The sequence below is a fragment of the Crassostrea angulata genome, chromosome 4, assembly GCF_025612915.1.
Source record: "Crassostrea angulata isolate pt1a10 chromosome 4, ASM2561291v2, whole genome shotgun sequence".
NCBI lineage: Eukaryota > Metazoa > Mollusca > Bivalvia > Ostreida > Ostreidae > Magallana > Magallana angulata.
The window spans coordinates 42,806,289-42,819,898 of NC_069114.1; the positions used below are offsets into that span (position 1 = coordinate 42,806,289).

At 30.9% G+C, this 13,610-nt stretch overlaps 1 protein-coding gene across 2 annotated transcripts in view; it reads left to right on the top strand.

The window, feature by feature from the left end:
- The window catches only part of LOC128180455 (uncharacterized), a 137,727-nt gene that overhangs the window by 82,586 nt on the left and 41,531 nt on the right, over positions 1 to 13,610 (top strand). Inside the window, exon 1 of one of the 2 annotated variants that reach the window (XR_008243220.1) lies at positions 10,338 to 10,573. The exons of the other annotated variant lie outside the window; for it this stretch is intronic. The gene's annotated coding sequence lies outside the window, so the exon portion shown is untranslated. Of the gene's footprint in view, positions 1 to 10,337; positions 10,574 to 13,610 lie in introns of those variants that run through there. 2 annotated transcript variants of the gene reach the window in all.

Consider the following 13,610-nt stretch of genomic DNA (forward strand, 5'->3'; position numbering starts at 1 on the left):
TGAGTTGAAGAAAATTTCCTAAATATAATGTTGGAATGATAAATACATGCATATTTCATTATAGACTTTGCCCTGTATAAGTGAATATATTCGCTTTAGTGCAAAACTAAGTCAAATAAATAAAGGGGAACATTGACTAGGCTAATAGGATTTATGTATCCCAACCTGAGAGAAATTCAAAGCAACCCTCTCATCCCCGTTAGGTGTCGATATTAATGTGCATTAAAGTATATTATAATTGAAATATTTTCACCTGTTGAGAATTTTCTTTCACGGTATTAAACCAAAAAATTCGTTTAAGAAATTTTTGAAAGTTAAAAAATTTATTGTTCTCAACGGGAATCGAACTCATGACCTACTGGTTTGTAGTGAACCCACTAACCCACTGCGCTACGGTGTAACATATCGATGATGCTTAAGAAACTCTTTAAAAATTTATACTTGATTTTATTGTTTATTTCGATAAATAATACCACACAACGTGAAGGTGTCACATACCACATTACTTGTAAGTAATGAATTTTCCAATTATCAAATTAAATCTATCCATTTAACAAATTTTTCAAAATAGCGGTTCCCATACAATTCACCTCAGTTTAAATCAGCCAGTACCGGAAATGCATGTTTCCAGATTTACTTTTTTGCGTACTGCGTCATCAAAAAGTGGTGTATAGAGCCACCTTAAGTAATACTTGACATATATAAACAATGTATATTTTACTTCATGTCTTGGATTTAAAAATATTAATGTAGGTAAAGTAGTGAAATGTAGGAAGGTAAACCGTGTGTAACGAAGAATATTCATCAGGAATGAAGTGTGTTGCAATCAGCATAATTAATTAAATGTGTACATCATATTTTTGCACATGATTTGACAGACTGCTCCATTGTTAGCATTTTATTGGCCAACAAACTTTTCATATCTCCCTCTGGGTCATCTATTAAATACTGACAGGCTTATGATATTAAAATCTGATCAGTTGGTACATCATGGGTGGAAATGAGAAGTTCACTTTGGACTTCATGGATTATCAAATAAATGATATCAAATCCTGTTCTATTGTAAAACATTAGATTATATTACTAACAAAGAAAAGATGTATCCCAACTTGTAAGTGGGTAACTTTGACCTCATTTTGGAATTTATTGACATACATATTCAAATCAAATCTGGGTCATACCTATAGTCAACTACTATCTTGAAGTGTTTTTTTTTTATACTAAAGGTGGATACTTTAGACTTTTCAACTATATTTTATGGTGTACATATTCATTATAGTTCAAAACAAATTGAGACAAGTGTATCATGTTCATGTAACAGTGAAGTTTTCTTTGTTTATTCATGTTCATGCAGTTATTTTGTAAATTACATTCATATTTTTAAAAAAGTAAGATCTTTGTTGCATATATAAAGGGAGATTTGATAGGCATTTAATCGAGATGACAAAAAATACAAATGTAAAGATTTCTATGGGAGTTTTTTTTCTTGTGCAATTTTATCATTTTTTAAAAAAAAAAGTCCCTAATAAGGGAATTGCCATATGGATGTTTCTCCATTATTGTATCTTGGCTGTATTTTATTTATTATTGGAAACAAATTCAGATTTTTGAACAAAATAAATTTGGAACTGTTTGAAATTGTTTTGTTTTTACGAAAAGTAGAAACCTTGCTCAGCTTTTGTGAAAGCAAAAATATAAAAAGTTTCAGTAAGATTCAGTTGCGGAAACCCTTTGTAAACAATATGTATCCCAATTGTATATGGAGGTTGAAACTATGCAGAAACTTCAAGTTTCAGTAAGTTTCCGTCGCGGAAACCATTTGAAAACAATATGTATCCCAAACGTATATGGAGATTGAAACTATGCAGAAACTTCAAGTTTCAGTAAGTTTCTGTTGCGGAAACCATTTGGATTCATGGACAGCCTAAGTTTCAGCACTGCGGAAACTTAATGAAACTTGAGGTTTCCGTGCTGAAACCTGTCGGAAACTTAAAGTAACCTTAAGTTTCCGCAGAGTTTCCAAAGGGTTTCCGCAGCGCTGAAACCAGATATTTCATCCAGTGTTAGCTTGGCGTCGAGAAAAATACTCCCAGGGAACTGGAATCAATCTAAATAGCTCATCACTATACCTTAGCTGTAGATCATATGCTTCTTATTGTCATTATTGTGTTTATCTCTTTTTGTAGTCTGTCGCATGCACTTGACATTTGACATTGTTTCAATAAGAAGATCATGTCGTATTCTGCAACTTTATACGTGATTCAAGTTTTGAAAGGCTTGTTCTATTTTGTATGTATATTGATATTAAGTTGTCAAATGTACAATCGCACTCAAGTTTACCAGATAACTTGACCGATTTTTTTTTTGGAGGGGGGGGGGGGTAAATGGTTTTGGTAACGGAACATAGTATTTTATTATTAGAATTGAGATTGTTTGTTAATTGTTTTGGATTTAATTATATTTGATAATTTGCAATCTATATCTTTGAAAATTTTATCACAATTTCATTAGAAGTAAAAGTACATTAGTTTATTATTGTTTGTTAAATCAAGGTCAGATGAACCACGTTTCTAAGTAACCGTTTACATTTTTGTTCAAATTTCGAGAATCAGTGTTGGAAAGCCCCACAAAATTCCCCTTAAAGAACGTTAGAATTTTAAGTGTTCTTCACTGATCTAGACAAGAAGCTGACTTACTTACCTGGTCTTCCGTAACAAGGTTTACGCATTACGAAAACACACAGGTGTGTCAAATAACACCCCACAGTTCATATTGAAAAGTATTATGTAGCAAAATATCATATCTTAACATCGGTCGCGTCTCTTTAGAGAGAAAAAAAACATTCATCAGTTATAAAGTGAAAATGTATCTAGTTACTTCGAATTTTTATGAGAATGATGCTTTGAATGTGTATAAATACGATTTATTTTATCAAAAATGTTTGTGGGCATTGCTATTTGTAATTTACGAGTCTTTAGTAAGATACAGTCGAAGCAAATGTTTTCATTCTATTTTACTCATGTACCAATGAGAAGCAGACGATATCTTTCTTTTTTTTAATCTGATGTTGAATTATTATGAATTACGAAAAATATCCACATCATCGGGAGTGCAAAAATTCTACATCACTGCTCACACAAATCATAAATTAGTGCTTTAAACTCCTAAACGCTTCAAAACTTAAAGTAAGTTTCATTTTTAATACTCTATACCGTGTTCTAAAAACCTTTTTGTTCAAACAAATTGCACAGTCACATAGACATTTGCGTAAAGATTTGTTAACAGATACCACAGAGTCTGCGTCATTTGTTTCATATTTGAATATTTTACTGGATTGTACATTAATGCAACCTACCAACAAAACTTCATGATAAACGTAATGACTCTAATTTTCTATAGTCAACTTTCCTTACTTATGTAGCAAAATACATTCATCACCTGCATGTGGAGTTTTTGTCTCTCAGTTAATTCGATACGCAAGGGAATGCTATTCGTATGAACAGTTTCATTGGCAAGGCAAGCTACTGACAAACAAGTTGATCAAAAATGACTATCAACAGTCTCTTTTCTAGTTATGTTTTTGTTAGTTGTATGTTCGATACAACAACCCTATCAGCAAATACAATCTTGCACTGGGTCACATACTGACTGAAATATTTAAGACTAATTGGCAAACCAAAACTTTTTATCAGCTTGTCTATGGACCGTTTTTGGATCTCAACAAAAAGCACACGGCGGGTGTGACCGGTTAGCAGAGGATGCTCACTCCTACCAGTCACCAGATCCTACCTCTATTTTTTAGAGGTCCGTGTTTGCTCTGCTCCTGTTTTGAAATTTTCCTTCAGACTTTTAAACTTGAACACTGTTCGTTATCGCCGCAGGTCATCACTCAAATGTATTCATAATTTGTAAACTAGTGGCCCAATCTGCACTGAGATTGCAAATGATGATGACATAAAACAATCAAAATATCAGGAACACATTGTATTTAAAGTCGGGCATTGGCTTTCATAGAAAAAACAATTACTGAAGTAATTAATGGTGGATTATATCAATTTATGTATCCTTTTAAATAAGATTTGCAATATTGATATATATTGAGAGAGAGAGACTATTTTACATATCGACAATTAACTGATGTTAAGTAAGAAATAACACAGCGTGGCGAAAGGATGACCTAGTTAACTAAAACGTGTAATGTAGTACACGAAAATATGCGTAATATTATATCATATCCTACTCTTTTTTAACCCCGCTTTAGAGAGTTTGGTGGAAAACAGTGACATGATTAATCCACTAAAGCAGACATGTGCTGAAATATGACACTATTACAATAAACACCTGGTATTTCTTTAAACTCTATACATCTGCAGCTGTTTTCAATATTTGCGGCCTAAAAATACGATTTTTGGAAGATTATTTGTGTAATAAAAAGACAACGTTTGTTTTTAAACTGTTTACTATCTAAATTGCATAAAATATTCAGTTATTGTTCATGATCACAAACGTAGCATTCTACTTTCATAACATTACTACGGTCACACTTTATATTCAAGTACTTACTTTAACGAATTTTAAATAATTTTAGATCTAGTCATTTCACTTACATTGAATTTTTTTTTTTTGCATTTAAACTTAAAACTACATCCGAATAGCTTATAATATATTCTTTCTAAGGGGTTTCCGTTCTATGAATATTGTCGACATTTATCTCAATAATACCATGGTACATTTTGCAATTTTTATACGTGATTCACGTATTGAAAGACTTCACTTGTATTTTCTAAGAATGATGAATTTGAAGGCTTTAAATGTGCATTCTAGTTAATCAGTTGATCAATTGTTATTTGATCGATCTATTTTCGATGAATGGTTTAGGTAACTGAACATAGTATATTATTATAAAATTAAGTCCAATAACAGATTGTTTGTTAGAATGATTTGATATTGTATATGTTTGGAAAAAAAATTGTGTAGGTTTGACAATCAAAACATTCCATTACATAAAACAGTTTAGTAGTTTATAATTACCTTTTAATTTCAAGTCAGGTGCACTTGATTTTCTGTGTCACTTCATTTATTAAAATTCCACAAATCGTGTTTAAAATGCTGCACAAAATTCACCTTGAAAGAGCCTTTGAATTTATAGAGTTTTAATCTTGTCTAGACTAAAAATGAGATATTTGATAAGTCTTCTGTAACATAAGTCAAGGACATACACAGGTGTGACATGTAGCAACACTTTTTTTGTGCAAAAAAGAAATCCACACCATCAGAATTGAATGAATCCCTATATCAATGGTCACATTTACCAAATATGAGTAATAATACTTAACATTCATTTCTTTCAAATAAAAATCATATAAATCCTTTGGTAGCAATTAATCATTATGTTTATTATTTGCTAAACACTTAATCATCTAAATCCACCAATATTGCAAAAAATAATGAAATGAACATAAATATTCTGAAAATTGAAGTATTCTATGTACAGTGTATTAAACTCGTTTGATAAAGTGGCGACATAAATGATACATTAATAGAAAAAAACAAACCAATGTATTTTGATAAGATATTGGGGATGGTGTATGAATCTGCTAATGTTTCACATACTTCGACGTTTTGGATTTACGTACCGTTACTTTGATAAGGAGAACGGAAAGTGTAAAGCTGACTTTAAGCAATGATACTGCCAAGTTAGAGGTATAAAGGACATTACCAATGGTATTATCATTATTTAAAAATTAGATACAAGAAGTGTTTTAAAGAGGACTTTTTAATTGTATTGAACATTATTCCTTCAAAACGTTTATGTATGCATATATTATAGTGGCAAACTTTTAGAATTTACTTGATCAATGTGTTATGAACTGTTAAGGTAGATTCTGAGACATTTTTAAATGACTTCATGATTTTTATATTATTTTCCTGGTCACAAGAAAGAGAAGGTATACGTGATAGAAGCTTCTGGATTTCAGGGAGTTGTAACTCCGTTTAAGCAAAGCGTACCTCATCTTATCTGCACGTTGTTGACACGCACGCACAAAGCTTAAACATAGCATACTAAAAATCATACGTTTTCGTACTGAGGGTGTTGGTAACTGAACATTATAACATCCATTTGGTTGTTTACTAATTTCTTTTATAATGGGATTTTGTTACATATTCGTTTTATAAATTTTACAGATCTCTAGATGGGCAATATTCAGTTGTTTGTTTTAGCGGAAACATGTTATTTGTGATATATAGTTAAAACAAAACAGGAATTAAAGTGCGAAAGGAACCGAACCTCATACATGTCAATATACTGTCACACATTTACATACCCAATAAATCTGAGAATAATTCATAATTCAACACAAGGGTACTTTTATACCGAAAACATTCCGTTGTGCATTGTCAATAAGCTAAACTTGTGCAAATTTGTTTTTATTTCATCCCCCATATTTACATTTTTCAGAGTCTTTGTCTGTGATTACAATACGAATCAATTTTGAACCCTATAACCCAATAACTTTATAAAACATGAGTGACACAAAATGGGCATGTCTTATAGCATAACCGAAAACGGTATTGGCTGTGCCGTGTAGTAAAACATATCATATACTAAATAAAAAAACCTGTTTTAAAACGATGCTGTTTTAAAGTGTACAAATTTGAAATAATATCTATCATAAAGCCCTTCGTGCTATATTGAATTTGACCACGCCCCGACCAAAATTATCACCTCATAATACTCAAAGAATGGTTCTTATTCTTTAAATATATTCCTACCTGTGGAATAACTAGATAAAAATTACATTCGTACTTTATATAAACAAATAGGATATATTTTCACTGTGTATCCAGCTAAATGGTACATCAGATTTACCCCTAATTAGAGCTAAAGTATACTGTGATATATAAATTTACCCCTTGTTCCTATAAGCATACAGATATCTCAGTTTTTGTTCTTAACATACCTGCAGAAGAACATGCCTCGTTGCATTCATTTGATTGATTTCAACTTCAAGTACTATTGTCACCCATGAAAGTAAAAGATAGTTTGTAAAAAAAAAAATTACGGTGCATTGTTTTGGTACCTTCAATTAGAAATATTTTGTTAATAAATTCCATGCATTATCAGCTGCACAAAAATATGTTTCGATGTTGAGATTTCCAAACATTGAACATAAACATTGAAAATTTATTTTTTTTGAAGCTATTTATTTCAGAGTACATATATGAAAGGTTTCTAAAATCAAGCCTGAGGTTTGGATGGTAACATATATCAAGTAAAATAATACTTTCCAAAAAAATACTTCTTAATGCAACCACTCCTTTCGGTTATCGAAAAAAATGCATCCATATATCATCCAGGTGTAACGACTGCAATTACTAGACTCAAGCAGATATGTGCTGTTATTGAAAATTATAACAGTAAAAATTACGTTCTTATTTCAGTTAAATACATTTACAGCTGTGTTTTTATTTTTTAAATATTTGTGGCCTAATAATTGGGCGTGTACTGGATTAGAGATTTAAGATTCAACGTTTGTGTTTGGTATTTTTTTCACTGTTCTAGATACAAAACTGATTTATTTTGTCTTCTGTAACAAAGATTGCACATCAAGGAAATACCCAGGTGTGTCAAATAGCAAATCTTTGTTCTTGTTAAAAAAGTATTACGTAGCAAAATATCATGTCTTAATATCGGTCGTACACATGTATCTGTTAAAAAATTGCATGCACCGTTGACAAAGGAATCGGGTATTTAGTTAGAACTTTGAATTTTTAATGAGAATGCTTCTTTGTATGTATATAACATTCTTTTATTATAAATGTTTATGTGCATTGCTATTTATTATTTGACATGTCTTTAGTGAGCATATGGTATCAGTTGGTTTTTAATTTATGTACCAACAAGAGGCAGGCATTGTATTTTTAAATCCCGATGTTGTATAATTTTGAACCACGAAAGATCCACATAACCAAATGTACAAAAATCTACATAAATGATCACACATATAAAAAATAAGTGCCTAATGATTCTAAACACTTCGAATCTTTAAATAAGTTTCATGTTTAATACTCTATTCCGTGTTATAAGACAGAGAGAGAGAGAGAGAGAGAGAGAGAGAGAGAGAGAGAGAGAGAGGGGGGATATACTATTTCATATATGAATATAAATAAATATAAATAAGAAATTAATAGATGTATCGTCTGGTATAACTGAGCATGTATTGAAGCCGAAAAGCTGACCAAGTTAACTAACATGTGCATTGTGGTACACGAGAAAGAACTTTAGATAATTTTAGTTACCAGTCACTTAACTTTTATCGATAAGGTTATTTTTTCTTATTCGCAATTAAACGTAAAACTACATCCTATCAGCTAATAGTATATTCTTTCTATAAGTTTTCTGTGTATAATTATTGTTGACATAATTTTTAAATGGAAGGTAATGGTACATTTTGCATTTCTATACCTGATTCACGTATTGAAAGATTTAAAGGTTCTTTTAAAATAGCCTGTATTGTGCATTGTTACGTACATGAAGTAATTTTTTTTTTCCAAAACATTTCATTTTAAACTAACCAATCCTTTCGGCAATTCTATAAATCATCCGGGTGTAACAACCGTGAATTCTGGACTTAAGCAGATATGTGCTAAAAACTATGACAATAAAGATAACGCAGTTTTTTTAAGTTTTATACATTTGTAGCTTTTTTTTATGATAGCAGCTAGTGAGTTGGGTTTGTAGTAGATTAAAAAACTCAACTTTTTTTTCCAAACCATTCACAGCCTCAATTGATTAAATCATTAATCATTGTTGGTGATTGCAAACCTAGCATACTACCTATTCATGGCATTATTACTGTCACACTCTGTATACACGTTCTCAGTTTATCAAATTTCAAGAAATCTTTTGATAGAATTAACCTAATTTCCGTTGAAAAACTGTTTTATTTCTCAATTTGAAAATCTAGAATTGATAAGCTTATAGAAATGTCTCTCTATGGATATCTGTGTATCAGTATTGGTGGTCTGTCGCGTGAATTAGACTTTTTGCATAGTTCTAATGAGAGAGAAATATTGCATTCAGTATCATTACACGTGTTTGAAATAATATAGTGACTAACGTTTGCGTTGTATGTTGGCTTTAAAGTCTTTTAAAAGTACACTTTTAACTTGATCGATCTCTATTAGATAAATATTTAGGGTAACTGAACATAATGCATTATTTTAAAAACAAATTGCTTGTTAGAATGTTTATATACTTGTTAGGCAGACGTCATAGATCCGAACAAAACTCTCTATGTGATATTTTGGTTCTTTCTTATGTTTATGCAACTTACTTTTTTGCAGCTAAGAACTTTAAAAAAAAAAACTTCTAAGAAATATAAGCTCTTAATGTGATCTTTATTAACAAAACATTGGTTTTAATAAAAAAAAATATTCAAAACTAATGTTTGTTTTAGCGACAACTTGTTATTAGTGATATTTAGATTTTAAAAAAAAACAGACACAAAACATGCGCTAACCCCAATATATGTAAATACACTAGGTTAGATTTATGTGCACAATAACACCTTTAATGATAACTCATTTTCTTCTGTCGTTACGCAAGGACACTATTATATTGAAAATATTATGTTTTGTCTAACCAATAAACTACATATTAATAGGGTTTTATTTCATTACCATATAAATTCCATTCGGTGACATGTCTTTCCGTCTAATACATTTTGGCTTTTTATCAACTTAAGAGAAAGAATTGTACTATGCATCCAACTTAAGCATATTTACTATTTACTACTAACTAGAGCTAAAATAAATAGATAAACTTAACTGTGATATAAAAGCTACTCTTTTTTCCTATTAGCATATCGATTTACTCTTTGTTACTATTAGCATATGAATATCTCAAAAAATGTATCTTAACAATTTGCAAAAAAACACACTTCTTCGAATTCATTTCAATGATTTCAACTTCAAATACAATCATAACTTAAAAAACTAAACGTAGTTTGTAAATAAACATTATTTGGCGTATTGGTTTGGTAAATTCGATTACTAAGATTTTGTTTATCAATACAAAACATTATCAGTTGCTAAAAATCTTTTACGATAAAGATCTCCCAAAATTTATCATTAAAATCGGCAATGACGTTTTTTGTTTTTTAAGAATGCAGAAATGAAAAAGATAACCTGTGTTTTTCATAGGTAGAGGTATTAGGTAAAATAATGCTTTAAAAAATAAATTTTAAAGCAACCGTTCCCGTCGGTTATAAGATGATGCGTCCACAGATCACCCGAGTGTGACAAGTGCCGGGTACTTTAGATTCAGTTTTAGTTTCAGTTACGCACATCATGTGGGACATTCACTGAGTTTATTGACAAGTGCCCGGTACTTTAGATTCAGTTTTAGTTTCAGTTACGCACATCATGCGGGACATTCACTGAGTTTATTGACAAGAAACTTGTTGTGAAAAACTTGAGAGTTGGCCATTGTTATAGCATGGAGCTTCCATTAAGACTGTGTGTTTCTTTACTAGGAACATTCCTGTCTGTTGGTCTGCAGTACGACTGTGTGAGTAAAAGATTGTTTCTATTTATATCTAGCAATCACAATTGTCCATGTGAAATATTAATATATTAGTATTTCTATTTTTATCTAACAGAACTGTATACAAATGATAAAATGTTTTTATCGTTTATATTACTATATTTAAATCTACTGTGTATTTTCACCTATATTTCTTAAGTAAACCTATATGATTCAAAGATTTTTAGAAACTGACAAGATAGAAATCTACAGTGTCCAGTTTATCAATCTTGCGAAACCTTCTGTAACCTAAACAAAAACATCACGGACTGCATATACATGTAAGGATTATGCTGATGTCAAACACAATATACCAAAGTGGGCTATGTATTTTCTCTGCAATATCACTACATTTATATTATCAAAGAAACCATTTAATCGTTTAAGAATCACATTATTTGCAAATACCTTCCGTTTAAAAAAAAACAAGCTGCATTGTGCCCGTTTTTATACACAACGTTGTATTTGAATAAACATTTCTATGAATGTTAAATTGTATAGGAATCATTCTAATATCTCAGTTAATTATATACGCAAGTGCATGCTCTTCGTATGAACAGTTTCTAAAGCGAGGCAAGCTACCGACAAACAAGTTGATAAAACAGGACTTTAAACAGTCTCTTTTGAAGTTATCTTTTTGTTAAGTTCCATGGTCGTTACAACGACCTTGTCATCATATACAATCTTCCACTGGGTCGAATGCTGAATGACGTTTTTTATACTAATTGTTCGACCATAATTAATCATGTAATTGTCAATGGACTTTTCCGGGTTTTTTTCCGATTACGACAAAGAGCACACGGCGGGTGTGACCAGTCAGCTCACTCCTCCTAGGCACTTGATCCTACCTCTATCTTTTTGGAGGTCCGTGTTGCTCTGCTTGTAATTTGTTTTTCGTTTTATGGATTTTGAAGATGGTTGACGATGTGTTATTGTCATTTTTTCATTCTACCTAATATGTTCTATTAATGTGATATAACATGCACTCCTGTCGACAGGAAACCTTAGCTTTTTAAAGCAAAATTTTTATTAACATTTAAGAAAATTCCAAGGGTTTCGTTTTTTAATAAAAAAAGCGCATTTTTTGCGTGGTTTATGTTTAATTTTAACAGATTAATACGCATGGTTTAAACTTGAATCATTGTTAATTTATAATGTTGGTGCTTCGAATATTCCAAATAGATATCTCACATACATGTCATTGAATACACGGTATCATAGATCATGTTCTTTAAGATATCTTCTTCTCTCTGTATGTTACACAGAAAATAATTTCAATAGTAGTTTGGATTAATGTAGCGTTATCATATAGTACCATAGTGAGACGTCTTCCTTGACGACTGGTGATATAGTAAATCATCGCTAAGACGGACGAAAGGCTATATAGGGGTCGTCCTCTTAACAGACTATAATGACATTTCCACATACGTGTTAGGTTTGAGTTTTATTTAACGATAAGTTCATTAGAAACTGTTAAAAAGACACACACCCATTGTGTTGTTTTTGGTTTTAATGTATATATGTACAAGAAATTGTTTTTAATAGAATATTGAAAATATTGAAATTAAATCATATATATTAGAACAAATTCATTCATTCATTAATTGAACCGGATCTACAAATCAATGTTCGTATATTTAGCCGGAAGAATGGCTGCATAGAGAGATTCCCCGGGAAGGAAAGGGGGGCTCAATATATTTTCAGTCTTCTAAGGAAATCTCAATGTACAGCTTCACTTTCTAATTCGACTGCATTGGTTTAAAAGGAACAAACAATTAAATGATCAGATACAAATATAGATAGATAGATAGATAGATAGATAGATAGATAGATAGATAGATAGATAGATAGATAGATAGATAGATAGATAGATAGATCGTAGTTTTATAAATGTTATTAAAGCATTTTAATTCAAACAGACTTAGTTCTTGCAGACAATGTATTTTTTTTTATCTTTATCATTAACATTTAATTCCTGCACCAAAAAGTTTAACTAAAGATTACTTTTGTTTTATGAAACGCCCCAATCTGTTGTACATGAGTGAAGTTCGTGATTGTGTAATTGAGCTCTCCTGCCAGCTATTGTACCGAGTACTATACAACCCAGTATTCAATACCGACCTAGTCTGCTCACCTCTAAATACGGACTGTCGTTATGTTGTAATAAAATTCTAAATACTGGAATGTCAAACCCAGTATTATGAAATGAATTTCGAAAGGTAGTTTGTTTTATGTACACACAATAATGCAGACCCCTTTTATGAGGATAAGTTCATTAATAAGAGTGAAGTTTCTTATGTATGTTTCAATATCAATTTGTTTTGCACATTTCATTGTTTTAACAGATACGGTTTTCAGGGAGTAAGTTAATTTGGCAATGTTGTTTTCTTAACATATTCGTTTGTCACATTCATATAAGGTATAAACCTGGAATTTTCAAAATGTAAACAACAACTTGACCTTACATTTAAATAACAAATATTGATTTAGACTTCTAATGGTTATTATACATAATTCCTACACTTCATCATATGTTGGTTAAAATAAACGTTTTGAATGTGTAATTCATTGTTAACGTAGATTATGTATCTTTGTTAATATTACATCATTCCCGATTAATTTCTTGGTTATAACAAATGCATGATTTACACGATTGAAGCTTCTGGAATTTAAGCGAAGCCTACCTCATCTAACCTGCACTTTGCTTCGACGCATGCATAAATCTTTAAAAAAAAAACGGCAAACTGCAAATCCTACGTTTGCTTAGAGTTCAGTTACTTAATCATTGTACAAACCATCTACTTGTTAGTTTGCTGATTTCTTTTAATTGTGCAATTAATTTCATATTTATTAAAATGATATTTTATGGATTTGTAGCAGAACAATATCTAGTTGTTTGTTAAAGAGACAACTTGTTATTAGTTATACATAGATATAAACAAAGCCAGGCATTAAACTTGCGCCAACACCAAAATATGTCAATACACTATTACACATTTACGTGCACAATCACGCCTTGAAA